Raw genomic sequence first — 13,146 nt, forward strand, 5'->3', positions numbered from 1 at the left:
TCTTGTGTGCATTAGCATCATCAGGCGGAGGTACAGTGGCACTGGAGCACGAGGGAGCTGCATCCCACATGGCCATGGAGGACCACACCACGGACTCAGAATACACCAGTGGGACAGAGGGCGAGGGGAGCACCACGGCGATCACAGGATCTGCAACCAGCGACACAGACTCATCCTCCGATGGGAGCACCCTTTTGTTGGCGGCAACATCTGTGCCCCCCACTTCTACAAGTACAGCCACCACCCCCCCACCAGCACCGCCCTCCCAGCAGCCCCTCAGCCTTCGCCCCGCACCCGCTCACCCAGGAGGGTGGGCATCACTTTCGCCCCAGGCACCTCAGCCCCTGCCCCTGTCACCTCTGCTGCCCTCAGTGAGGAGGCCATTGACCTCCTCAGGTGACTCACTGTTGGGCAGTCTACCAGTTTGAATGCCACCCAGGGTGTAGAAAGGGAGTTGCAACACACAAATGCATTCCTGGAGGGCATTCATTCTGGTCAGGCTGCCCTTCATCGAACCCTGCAAACTCTGGCCTCAGCACTGATGGCAGCCATTGTCCCTGTGTCTAGCCTCCCCCCTCCAACTTCCTCCACCCAGACCCAATCCCTTGTACCCCAGCCTATCCCAAGCACACCATCAGACCAGCCTGTACACACCTCACCACACAAGGGAAGCTCAGGCAAACATAAGCACCACACATCCCACAGGCACTCACGCAAGCATCACACACTTACAGACACACCAACATCCACTGGCTCCACTGTGTCCCCCTCCTCGTCGTCTCCCTCCTCCCTCCCAGTCTCGTCTACACTCACACCTGCATGCACTACCACTACAGCCACTACGTCCCGCACCAGCACACCCACCACCACACCCCGCTCACGTGCAGTCACCACCCCCACTACCTTTTCCACGTCCCCTGTGTCCTCTCCCAGTGTGTCTGTGATGCCCCCTCCGAAGATACACAAACGCAGGCACACATCCACCTAACAGCCATCCACCTCACGACAGCCTCCAGCCCATGCACCTGCACCCAAATCCACAAAAGTTAAACCTCCTACAACCACCACCTCTTCCTCCACTCCCAAACCCCCTCCAGCTACCCATCCCAGTGTCTCCAAAAAACTTTTCCTGTCCACCCTTAACCTATTCCCCCCGTCCAACTCATAGGTCCTGTACTAGCACCTCAGCCACAAAATCTCCGGGACCAGTGGTGCCTGTTGTTACAGGGATGTGGAGTGCACCGGCCACCAGGCCAGGCAGTGTGGCACGGAGCCACAGCACAGCCAATCCCCCCCCTGTGAAGCACCAGAAGTTGGACAGTGCCCGGCGGGAGAGGGGGAAGACTCCAGCCAGCAAAGCCGCTCACAGGGGTCCCGGGGGGCGTGTCGACTCAGCTGTGACTCTTCCCAAGGTGGGGAAGGGGCAGAAGAAATCTCCAAAGTCTGGGAGGAGCAGCACGGCGGAGAAGAACGCCATCATCCCCACTGCCCAGGAGGCCTCCGCCAGCCCCATCGTCACTGCCCAGGAGGCCACCGCCAGCCCCATCGTCAATGCCCAGGAGGCCACCGCCAGCCCCAGTGTCACTGGCCAGGAGGCCACCACCATCCCCAGAGTCACTGGCCAGGAGGCCACTGCCAGCCTCATCGTCACTGCCCAGGAGGCCACCACCAGCCTCAGAGTCACTGGCCAGGAGGCCACCGCCAGCCTCATCGTCACTGCTAGGAGGCCACTGCCAGCCTCAGAGTCACTGGCGAGGAGGCCACTGCCAGCCTCATCGTCACTGGCCAGGAGGCCACCGCCAGCCCCAGAGTCACTGGCCAGGAGGCCACCGCCAGCCTCATCGTCACTGGCCAGGAGGCCACCGCCAGCCCCAGAGTCACTGGCCAGGAGGCCACAGCCAGCCTCATCTTCACTGCCCAGGAGGCCACCGCCAGCCCCAGAGTCACTGGCCAGGAGGCCACCGCCAGCCTCATCGCCACTGCCCAGGAGGCCACCGCCACAGTCACTGCCCAGGAGGCCACCGCCAGAGTCACTGCCCAGGAGGCCACCGCCAGCCACAGCCCAGCTGGCCAGGCGGGCCCCACAAGCCACAGCCCAGCTGACCCATGAAGGACCGCCAGCCACAGCCCTGCTGGGCAATGAAGGAACGCCTTGGCAAGGACCGCTGAACAGGGCAAAGCCTGCCATGGAAAGCACCGCTGGACAGGTCTGACACTGGCAACTCAAGCACCGCTGAACAGGCCAAGGACCGCTGAACAGGGCAAAGACCGCCATGGAAAGCACCGCTGAACAGATCTGACACTGGCAACTCAAGCACCGCTGAACAGGGCAAAGACCGCCATGGAATGCACCTCTAGCCCATTTGCGGCAGGGGCAGTAATGCAACTGGGACCGTCACGGGGTGTGTGCTGCACTCTGGGCACCAGTCCCCCTCCAGAACCAGTGGAGAACAGCATCCACTCCGTCTGTCCTTGGCAGGATGAAGCACTCTGGGCACCAGTCTGGGCACCAGTCCCCCTCCAGAACCAGTGGAGAACAGCATCCACTCCGTCTGTCCTTGGCAGGATGAAGCACTCTGGGCACCAGTCCCCCTCCAGAACCAGTGGAGAACAGCATCCACTTGAAAGCCTGTGGCTTTGCACTCCCCAGGATTGAACAGTGGGCAACCCACCCACTGTAGAGACTTGAGAGACTGTGGCTTTGCACTCCCCAGGATTGAACAGTGGGCAATCCACCCACTGTAGAGACTTGAGAGACTGTGGCTTTGCACTCCCCAGGATACATTAATGGGCATGGAGCCCCCTCGTGGATCTGGCGTGGTGCACTCATCCAGCTGAGGTGCCCCCCCTTCCCTTCCCCCTGAGGTGCCTGTTGTATTTCTATCTGATGCCCCTGCAGTGTTCTCTCCATTTGAATCGGGTATCTTGTGTGGGTCTCACCCATGCATTTTGGGCCCAGTGGTCCACGGACTATGAATGGTGCAATACCTGCACTACTAATCGTGGTGTATATTTTGTTTATTGTGTATATATATATCTGTATATATTTGCTTACTGTATTTTGATATATTACAATGGTTCCACTCATTTCCTTTTGTCTATGCATTCTTCTGGGGGGGCTGGGGGGTGTTACTGTAATGTATAGATATGCATTGGTGTGTGTGTTGTAGTGGGTGAGGGTCGGGGTTGGGATGTTGGTTGTGTGTGTCCTGTGTTTTTGCCTCCCCTATGTCGTAGGTGCAGTACTCACTGTGGTCTTCGCCGCCGGCGTTGATGATCCTCGTAGAGGAGCAGGAAGACTACCCCTGGCAGAATATGGAGTTCCGGCTCCATGGTGCCCTCCTTCCTCGTGGAGTGTGTAGAGGTGAGCGTTTTCCCTTTGAAATGGCTGTTTCCGCTGTGTTTTTATCCGCGGTGAATCCGCCCCGGAAAAGGTGGCAGATTGGTAGGTTGTAATACTGTGGGCGGTTCATTGTCTTCCGCCTGTCTGTTGGCGGTGACCGCCGCGCTGTTTGTTTATACCGCCGTGGCAGTCGGAGTGTTAAAGTGGCTGTCTTTGTTGGCGGTTTCCGCCACGGTCATGATTCCAATTTTTTTTACCGCCGCTTTAACACCGTCTGCAAGGGTTGTAATGACCACCTTAGTGCCAACCACGGTCATCTGTTTGGGTTTGACCGGTGCAAGGGTGAAAGTTAAGGCCAATCATGATGGAGTGTGGGTTGGATAGAGGGGCCATGTTTGTTCTGGTCAGAAGTTTTACCTTGTGACCTAGTCTCATGAATCGCAGTCAGACCCCTTTGATGGCCACCAATGGCATCACTCATGAATATTGATGAGGTTGGTTGGACTGCGACCCACTATGATTTTAAGGCCCATATGTATACTTTTTTAGTGCCACATTTGCGCCGCTTTTTGATGCAAAATCAGCAGTTTGCGCTGATTTAGCATCAAAAAGTGGCGCAAATGCAGTGCTAAAAAGTATAAATATGGGCCTAAATTTGGTAAACTGACCTATTTGTACACTTTTCTCAAAAATCCTGGTTGCAATTGGCAACCAATATTTTGTGACTAGTGGTTCCTACAGTTGGTCCAATATTTTGAAATCAGCAGAAGGGGCAGATATTGCTTTAACCACTGACAGAGCTAATTGAGTACCCTTCCATACTCTTAAAATTGTTGTACTACTACATGTAGTTTTTGCGTATGTCAGGGGTTACAGAAAGAGCTAGCAAGTTCTTTAGGACACCAGGGAAGATATTACACAACGTGCCCTGTGAGCGTAACTGGTATGTGGATCCACTTTGTGCACTTCCAGGGAACTTTAGTAATATAGAAGAGGCTGTAGGAGGCAGGCCTGGCTTGTAGTGGGTACCAGAGGTACTTACACCTTGTTCCAGGTCTAGTTATCCCTTATTAGTGTATAAGAGGTGTAGAAGAGGTGTTTCTAGCAGTTAGGCTGATAGAAGGTAGCTATGGCAAAGCAGCTTAGGCTGAAAAAGGAGACATGCAAAGCTCCTACTATACCACTTATATCATATGAACAATATCATAAGAAAACACAATACACAGAGTTACTAAAAATAAAGGTACTTTATTTTTATGACAATATGCCAAAAGTATCTCAGTGAGCACCCTCAGTAAGAAGGTAAGTAATATACACAAGTTATATGTACACAAACCAAAATTAGGTAAGTAAAAGCAAGAAAAGTAATACAAACAGTGTAGAATTACAATAGGTTGCAATAGGCAAGCATAGGTATAGGGGCAACACAAACCATATACTCCAAAAGTGGAATGCGAAGCATGAATGGACCCCAAACCTATGTGAGCTTGTAGAGGGTCGCTGGGACTGTAAGAAAACAGTGAGGGTTAGAAAAATACCCCACCCCAAGACCCTGAAAAGTAGGATTAAAGTGCACCTACTACCGCCAGAGAGCACAGAAGTCGTGATAGGGTTATTCTGCAGGAAGAACAAACACCAGCAGTGCACTGACAACTGATTTCCGGAACTGAGTACCTGTAAGACAAGGGGAGCAAGTCCAATAGTCGGGACAGTGTCCGGGGGGGGTGGGGCAGGAGCCCAGGAAACCCCGGATGAAGGTGCAAGAAAGCTGCCTCCGGTTGGAAGAAGCTTGGAGTTCTGCAAGAAAAAAGAGGACTAGGAACTTCTCCTTTGGAAGAAGGATGTCCCACGTCGCAATAAAGTTCGCAGAGGTGTTCCCACACAGAACGACTGCAAACAAGCCTTGCTAGCTGCAAGGGTCACGTAGAGGTTTTTGGGTGCTGCTGAGGACCAGGAAGGACCAGGATGTCACCTTTTGGAGGAGGAGACAGAGGGGGCACTCAGCAACTCAGAGAGCCCTCACAGAAGCAGGCAGCGCCCGCAGAAGTACCCCAACAGGCACTTAGAAGAAGAGTGAACTGGCGTCCACGTGAAGTCACAAAAGGGGGTCCCACGACGTCGGAGGACAACTCAGAAGGTTGTGCACTGCAGGACTGAGTGCTGGGGACCCAGGCTAGGCTGTGCATGAAGGAAATCCTGGAAGAGTGCACAGGAGCCGGAGCAGCTGCAAATCACACAGTACACAGCTTTGCAGTCTAGCGTGGGGAGGCAAGGACTTACCTCCACCAAACTTGGACTGAAGAGTCAATGGACTGTGGGAGTCAATTGGACAGAGTTGCTGTGTTCCAGTGGCCACGCTCGTCAGGATGAGAGGGGACCCAGAGGACCAGTGATGCAGTCTTTTGGTACCTGCGTTAGCGGGGGAAGGTTCCGTAGACCCATGGGAGATTTCTTCGGAGCTTCTGGTGCAGGGTGAAGGCAGACTAACCCCAGAGCATGCACCACCTGGAAACAGTCGGGAAAGCCGGCAGGATTAGGCGCTACAATGGTGCTGGTAGTCGTCTTGCTACTTTGTTTCAGTTTTGCAGGCATCCTGGAGCAGTCAGCGGTCGATCCTTTGGTAGAAGGTGAAGAGGGAGATGCTGAGGAACTCTGGTGAGCTCTTGCATTCGTTATCTGAAGAATTCCCCAAAGCAGAGACCCTAAATAGCCAGAAAAGGAGGTTTGGCTACCAAGTTAGGAGGATTGGCTACCAAGAGAGGTAAGAGCCTATCAGAAGGAGCCTCTGACGTCACCTGCTGGCACTGGCCACTCAGAGCAGTCCAGTGTGCCCCCAACACCTCTGTTTCCAAGATGACTGGAGGAGCTCTGGGCACCTCCCCTTGGAGGTACTGGTCAGGGGAGTGGTCACTCCCCTTTCCTTTGTCCAGTTTCACGCCAGAGCAGGGCTGGGGGATCCCTGAACCGGTGTAGACTGGCATATGCAGAGATGGGCACCTTCTGTGCCCATCAAAGCATTTCCAGAGGCTGGGGGAGGCTACTCCTCCCCAGCCCTTCACACCTATTTCCAAAGGGAGAGGGTGTAACACCCTCTCTCAGAGGAAATCCTTTGTTCTGCCTTCCTAGGCCAGGGCTGCCTGGACACCAGGAGGGCAGAAACCTGTTTGAGGGGTTGGCAGCAGCAGCAGCTGCAGTGGAGACCCCGGAAAGGCAGTTTGGCAGTACCCGGGTTCTATTAGAAACCCGGGGATCATGGAATTGTCCGGTGACAATTCCATGATCTTAGACATGTTACATGGCCATGTTCGGAGTTACCATTGTGACACTATACATAGGTAGTGACCTATGTATAGTGCACGCGTGTAATGGTGTCCCCGCACTCACAAAGTCTGGGGAATTTGCCCTGAACAATGTGGGGGCACCTTGGCTAGTGCCAGGGTGCCCACACACTAAGTAACTTTGCACCCAACCTTCACCAGGTGAAGGTTAGACATATAGGTGACTTATAAGTTACTTATGTGCAGTGGTAAATGGCTGTGAAATAACGTGGACGTTATTTCACGCAGGCTGCAGTGGCAGGCCTGTGTAAGAATTGTCAGAGCTCCCTATGGGTGACAAAAGAAATGCTGCAGCCCATAGGGATCTCCTGGAACCCCAATACCCTGAGTACCTCAGTACCATATACAAGGGAATTATATGGGTGTACCAGTATGCCAATGTGAATTGGTAAATTTAGTCACTAGCCTGTTAGTGACAAAGTTGGAAAGCAGAGAGAGCATAACCACTGAGGTTCTGGTTAGCAGAGCCTTAGTGAGACAGTTAGGCATCACACAGGGAACACATACAGGGCACATACTATGAGCACTGGGGCCCTACCTGGCAGGGTCCCAGTGATGCATGGACTAAAACAACAGGCATACAGTGAAATATGGGGGTAACATGCCAGGCAAGATGGTACTTTCCTACACAACCCCTCCCCCCCCCAAACGAAGGACAATAAGACTAGCCATGACCTGATGAGTCTTCATTGTCTAAGTGGAAATATCTGGAGAGTCCATCTGAATTGGAGTGGGTATTCCCAGGTCTATGTTCCACTGTATAGTCCATTCCCTGTAGAGATACGGACTACCTCAACAATTTAGGGTTTTCACCTTTCATTTGTTTTAGCCAAAGTAGAGGTTTGTGGTCTGTCTGAACAATAAAGTGAGTGCCAAACAGGTATGGCCTCAACTTTTTCAGTGCCCAGACCACAGCAAAGGCCTCCCTCTCTATGGCAGACCAACGCTTTTCTCTAGGGGTCAACCTTCTGATGATAAAAGCAACTGGTTGATCCTGGCCCTCAGAATTCAGTTACCCCTAGTTCAGATGCATCAGTTTGAACAATACATTTCTTGAAGTAACATGGGCTTTTTAGGACAGGTGCAGAACACATGTCCTGTTTGAGCTCCTCAAAAGCTTTCTGACAGCTAGGTGTCCATAATACCTTTTTAGGCATTTTCTTACTTGTGAGATCATTAAGAGGCGCTGCTATGGAGCCATAGTTTTTAATGAATCTCCTGTAATACCATGTGAGGCCTAAAAAGGCTCTCACCTGGGTCTGGGTTGTAGGGGGAACCCAATCCATGATTGTCTGGATTTTCCCTTGTAGTGGTGCAATCTGTTCTCCACCTACCAGGTGTCCCAGATAAACCACCTTACCCTGCCCTATCTGGCACTTTAAAGGCCTTGATAGTGAGGCCTGCCTTTTGCAGGGCCTCCAAAATTTTCCAAAGGTGGACCAGGTGCTCATCCCAGGTGGAGCTAAAGACAGCAATATCATCAAGATATGCTGCACTGAAAGTCTCCAGCCCTTGCAGGACTGTGTTCACCAACCTCTGAAAAGTGGCAGATGCATTTTTCAAACCAAAGGGCATCACTGTAAATTGGTGGTGCCCTCCTATCGTTGAAAATGCAGTCTTAGGTTTAGCATCTTCTGCCAATTTGATCTGCCAATACCCTGCAGTCAAATCAAAAGTGCTAAGATACTTGGCAGATGCCAGTGTATCAATGAGCTCATCTGCCCTGGGTATAGGGTGAGCATCCGTTTTTGTTACCTGATTGAGACCTCTGTAGTCTACACAAAACCTCATCTCCCTCTTTCTATCTTTGGTGTGAGGTCTTAGTACAAGCACCACTGGGCTAGCCCATGGGCTTTCAGAAGGCTCAGTCACTCCTAGATCCAACATTTTCTGCACCTCTTGTTTAATGCAGTTCCTGAGATGGCCAGGCTGCCTATAGATCTTACTTTTGACAGGCAAGCTGTCTCCAGTATCAATTGTGTGTTCACACCAGGATGTTGTACCTGGCACAATTGAAAAGAGGTCAGAAAATTGTCCAAGGAGATTGATGCAGTTGTCTTTCTGTTCTGCAATCAGACAATCTGCCAAAACTACTCCCTCCACTAAGGCATCTGCTTCAGTGGTGGAAAAGAGATCAGGGAGAGGGTCACTCTCTTCTTCCTGTCCCTCATCTGTTGCCATGAACAGGGTGAGATCAGCCCTGTCATAGTAGGGTTTCAGGCGGTTGACATGAATCACTCTAAGGGGACTCCTGGCAGTTCCCAGGTCTACCAAATAGGTAACCTCACCCTTTTTCTCAACAGTTAGATGGGGTCCAGTCAATTTGTCTTGGAGTGCTCTTGGGGCCACAGGCTCCAATGCCCAAACCTTCTGTCCTGGTTGGTACTGGATCAGAACAGCCTTCTGGTCATGCCATTGCTTTTGCAGCTCCTGGCTGGCCTGAAGGTTTTTACTGGCCTTTTTCATATACTCAGTCATTCTAGATCTTAGGCCAAGTACATAATCCACTATGTCCTGTTTAGGAGCTTTTAAAGGTTGTTCCCAACCCTCCTTCACAAGAGTGAGTGGACCTCTTACAGGGTGTCCAAAGAGGAGATCAAAGGGGCTGAAGCCCACTCCTTTCTGGGGTACATCCCTGTAAGCAAAAAGGAGGCAAGGTAACAGGACATCCCATCTCCTCCTGAGTTTTTCAGGGAGTCCCATTATCATACCTTTGAGAGTTTTATTAAACCTCTCTACCAGTCCATTAGTCTGTGGATGGTAAGGAGTGGTGAACTTGTAGGTAACACAACACTCCTTCCACATTGCTTTCAAGTATGCAGACATGAAGTTGCTACCCCTGTCTGATACTACCTCTTTAGGAAAACCTACCCTGGAAAAGATTCCCTGGAGGGCTTTTGCCACTGCAGGGGCTGTAGTGGTCCTTAGAGGAATTGCTTCAGGATATCTTGTGGCATGGTCCACAACCACCAAGATAAACCTATTGCCTGAAGCAGTAGGAGGGTCAAGGGGGCCAACTATGTCAACCCCTACCCTTTCAAAGGGCACCCCAACCACTGGTAGTGGAATTAGAGGGGCCTTTGGAGTGCCTCCAGTCTTGCCTCTGGCTTGGCAGGTCACACAAGACTTGCAAAAATCTTTAGTGTCCTCTGACATCCTAGGCCAGTGAAACAAGGGGACAAGTCTTTCCCATTTTTGATCTGGCCCAAATGCCCAGCCAAAGGAATGTCATGTGCAAGAGTTAGGAGGAACTCTCTGTACTGAATTACCAATCTCCTGGCTGCTCCGGGTTTTGGGTCCCTTGCCTCTGTGTATAAGAAGTTGTCCTCCCAGTAAACTCTATGGCTGTCACTGACATCCTCGTTTAGCTGTTTGACAGCTTGCTGTCTGAGACCCTCTAATGTGGGACAGGTTTGCTGTGCCACACTCAGCTCTTCCCTGACAGGCCCCCCTCCACCCAAAGGCTCAGCAGTTTCTGCTGCCAGCTCATCTGGTGAAAGTTCTGCACAGGGAGGAAATTCCTCTTCCTCAGAAGGGGAATCATCTGTAGAGGGAGGGATAGTGGGTAGGGATTTACCCTTGCTACCCCTAGCTTTAGGGAGCACTTGGTCCATTGTTCCAGGATCCAAGTTACCCTGTCCTTTTAGCTTTTTGCCCTGAGACCTAGTTAAAGCAAAAATATGCCCAGGAATGCCCAGCATTGCTGCATGAGCCTCCAACTCCACTTCTGCCCAAGCTGAAGTCTCTAAATCATTCCCTAGTAGACAGTCTACAGGTAAGTCTGAGGCAACCACAACTTTCTTTGGACCAGTAACCCCCCCCCCCAGTTGAGATTCACAACAGCCATGGGGTGGCTAAGAGTGTTGTTATGAGCATCTGTCACTTGGTACTGCTGACCAAGTAGGTGTTGTTCAGGGTGGACCAGTTTCTCTATCACCATAGTTACACTGGCTCCTGTGTCCCTGTAGGCCTGAACCCAAACACCATTTATTAGGGGAAGTTACTTGTACTTATCCATATTAACGGGACAAGCAATCAAGGTGGCAAATCAATGGCACCTTCAGAGACTAAAACAGCCTCTGTGGTCTCCCTAACAAGACCAACCCCAACTGCATTGGCAATAGTGAGCCCAGCTACACCCTTGGATTGGCTATTTGTAGGTTTCCCACCACCACTGCTATTACTAGGGGCACTAGAATTTGCAGCAGGGGTTGTGGTAGTGGTATGTTTGGTGTTTTTCTTTGGACAACTGGAATCAGTTGCCCAATGGCTTTTGACTTTACACAAATAACACCAAGGCTTTTTAGGTTGATTATTGGAAGAGGATTCGGACCCACCACCCCCACCAGAGGATTTTTGTGGGCCTGATGAAGACTCAGTATTTTTACTTTTGTCCCCACCATTGTCAGAAGACTTACCATCCTTCTTCTTACCATCCTTGTCACCCCCTGTATGAACTTTTCTGTTCACCCTTGTTCTGACCCACTTGTCTGCCTTCTTTCCCAATTCTTGGGGAGAGGTCAGATCTGAGTCCACTAGGTATTGGTACAGCAAGTCAGACACACAGTTATTCAGAATATGCTCTATCGGAATAAGATTATACAGGCTTTCAGAGTCAGATACCTTACTGCAATGTAACCACCCTACCAAGGCCTTCACTGAACAGTCCACAAAATCTGTCCAGTCTTGAGAGGACTCTTTTCTGGTGTCTCTGAACTTAATCCTGTATTGTTCAGTGGTTAAGCCAAATCCATCCAAGAGTGTATCCTTCAATACTGTGTAATTGTTAGCTTCACTTTCTCTAACAATAATGAGCCTATCCCTACCCTTTCCAGAGAAAGATAGCCACAAAATAGCAGCCCACTGCCTTTGAGGGACTGTAACCGTGTGGGCGTGGAGGAACCACTCTAGACTGCGTTATAGTCTTAAAAACAGGAATTTTATTGATGATATTGGATGTGGTATAAATCAGGTGAATTTACTTCAGTCTTGGATTGCTGGGTTTAGGGTGGTGGGATGTTCTTGAGGTTTGGTCTTCACTCTTCTCTTTCTGTCTCTCTTGTTCACAGGTCGTTCCCCGGGAAGCGCATGTGGAGAGAAGAGAATGATAGCAGTAAGTGCCCGTGATACTTGTACTTATTTTGTTTCTTTATGCTTTCTTTGTTTTCCCTGTCTTACTGTTCTTGTCAAGATTACATTTCTCAAACTGGTTCAGGTTAGTACGTGTTTTCTTCCATCTGTTTCTTAGTGGTCTAATTCCTGTTCTTTCTGTCTTTGTATTTTCCTTTTAGCGCTCAACCGTTCCTGCGCGTGGGTCTTGGCTGTCCTATTTTACGGTGACGGTGTTCTATGGTGCCCAGTGGTAAGTATTTTTATCTCTCCCTGTAGGTTCTCTCCCTCGTCCTTGTCCGTTTCTCTTTTCCACCCCATCCCTTTCCCCAGTGCTCGTGCTTTTATGTTTCCCGGTTTTGTCCTTCCACCTCCCTTCTCCGCATGTCACCTTTTCCCCCTTTTCCCCCCCTCTCTCACTCCGCTCTTTTATCTCTTTAACTTTCAGTCGTTCAGGGACATGGTCCCACGCACCTGAATGGCCATGCTTCTCCAGAAGCGTGGCGGGATGCTGCGTTTCGTCCTCCCTGTCGCCTGGAACAGGGTCGTCCGTCAGTCGTCTTCCGCCTTCTCCTTCGATACTCGGACGGTACCGCTGTCTCGGGATCTCAAGTAAGCTCCGCTCCTCGTCTTCTTCCGATGGCTGGTTCTTGGCTGTTGTCTTGTCACCCGCTTTCTCCTCCCAACCTCTGAACGCAGCAAGTGCTGGCAGCGGCACTTTTGACCTTCTGGCGTCCCGCCACTGCTGATCTACCGACCAATCACGGGCAGAGGGACCTGGAAGCCTCGGAGTAACTGGGGCAGCGTCAGAACAAGTGAGAGCTATGTGCGGGCAAACTGGTTCCAGCCTGTCACATACACTCCCCCTAGGGAGCGGCCTGTCGAGACGCTCCAAGACCGGATAACGGGAAAGGAAATCTGTGGTCACCATATGTTTACCCGGAAGATGCTGAATCCGAAAGGAGAAAGGCTGTAAGGAAAGGAACCAGCGGAGAACACGGGAATTAGTGTCCTTATGATGGGCGAGCCAGGTAAGAGGAGCGTGATCAGTAATCAGGGTAAAGGTCCTGCTGGGCAGGTAATATCTGAGAGATTCAATCGCCCATTTAATCGCTAAACACTCCTTCTCTATAGCTGGATAATGTAATTCCAGCGGTAGAAGTTTCTTGCTGATGTATAATACTGGGTAGAGGGAATCATCATCCTGCGGTTGGGATAACACAGCCCCAAGCCCCACGTCAGAGGCATCGGTTAACAATACAAAGGGTTTACCAAAATCAGGACAACATAGCACAGGTTCAGACGTGAGAGAGGTTTTTAGCTGATCAAAGCTACGTAATGCAGTCACAGAGGGGG

At 51.0% G+C, this 13,146-nt stretch overlaps 1 pseudogene; it reads left to right on the forward strand.

Moving 5' to 3' along the window:
- LOC138249304 (TRPM8 channel-associated factor 2-like) overlaps positions 1–11,789 on the forward strand; it is a 133,702-nt pseudogene extending 121,913 nt beyond the window's left edge.
- Positions 11,790–13,146: the final 1,357 nt, after the last annotated feature.

This window comes from Pleurodeles waltl, chromosome 8 (assembly GCF_031143425.1).
Source record: "Pleurodeles waltl isolate 20211129_DDA chromosome 8, aPleWal1.hap1.20221129, whole genome shotgun sequence".
NCBI lineage: Eukaryota > Metazoa > Chordata > Amphibia > Caudata > Salamandridae > Pleurodeles > Pleurodeles waltl.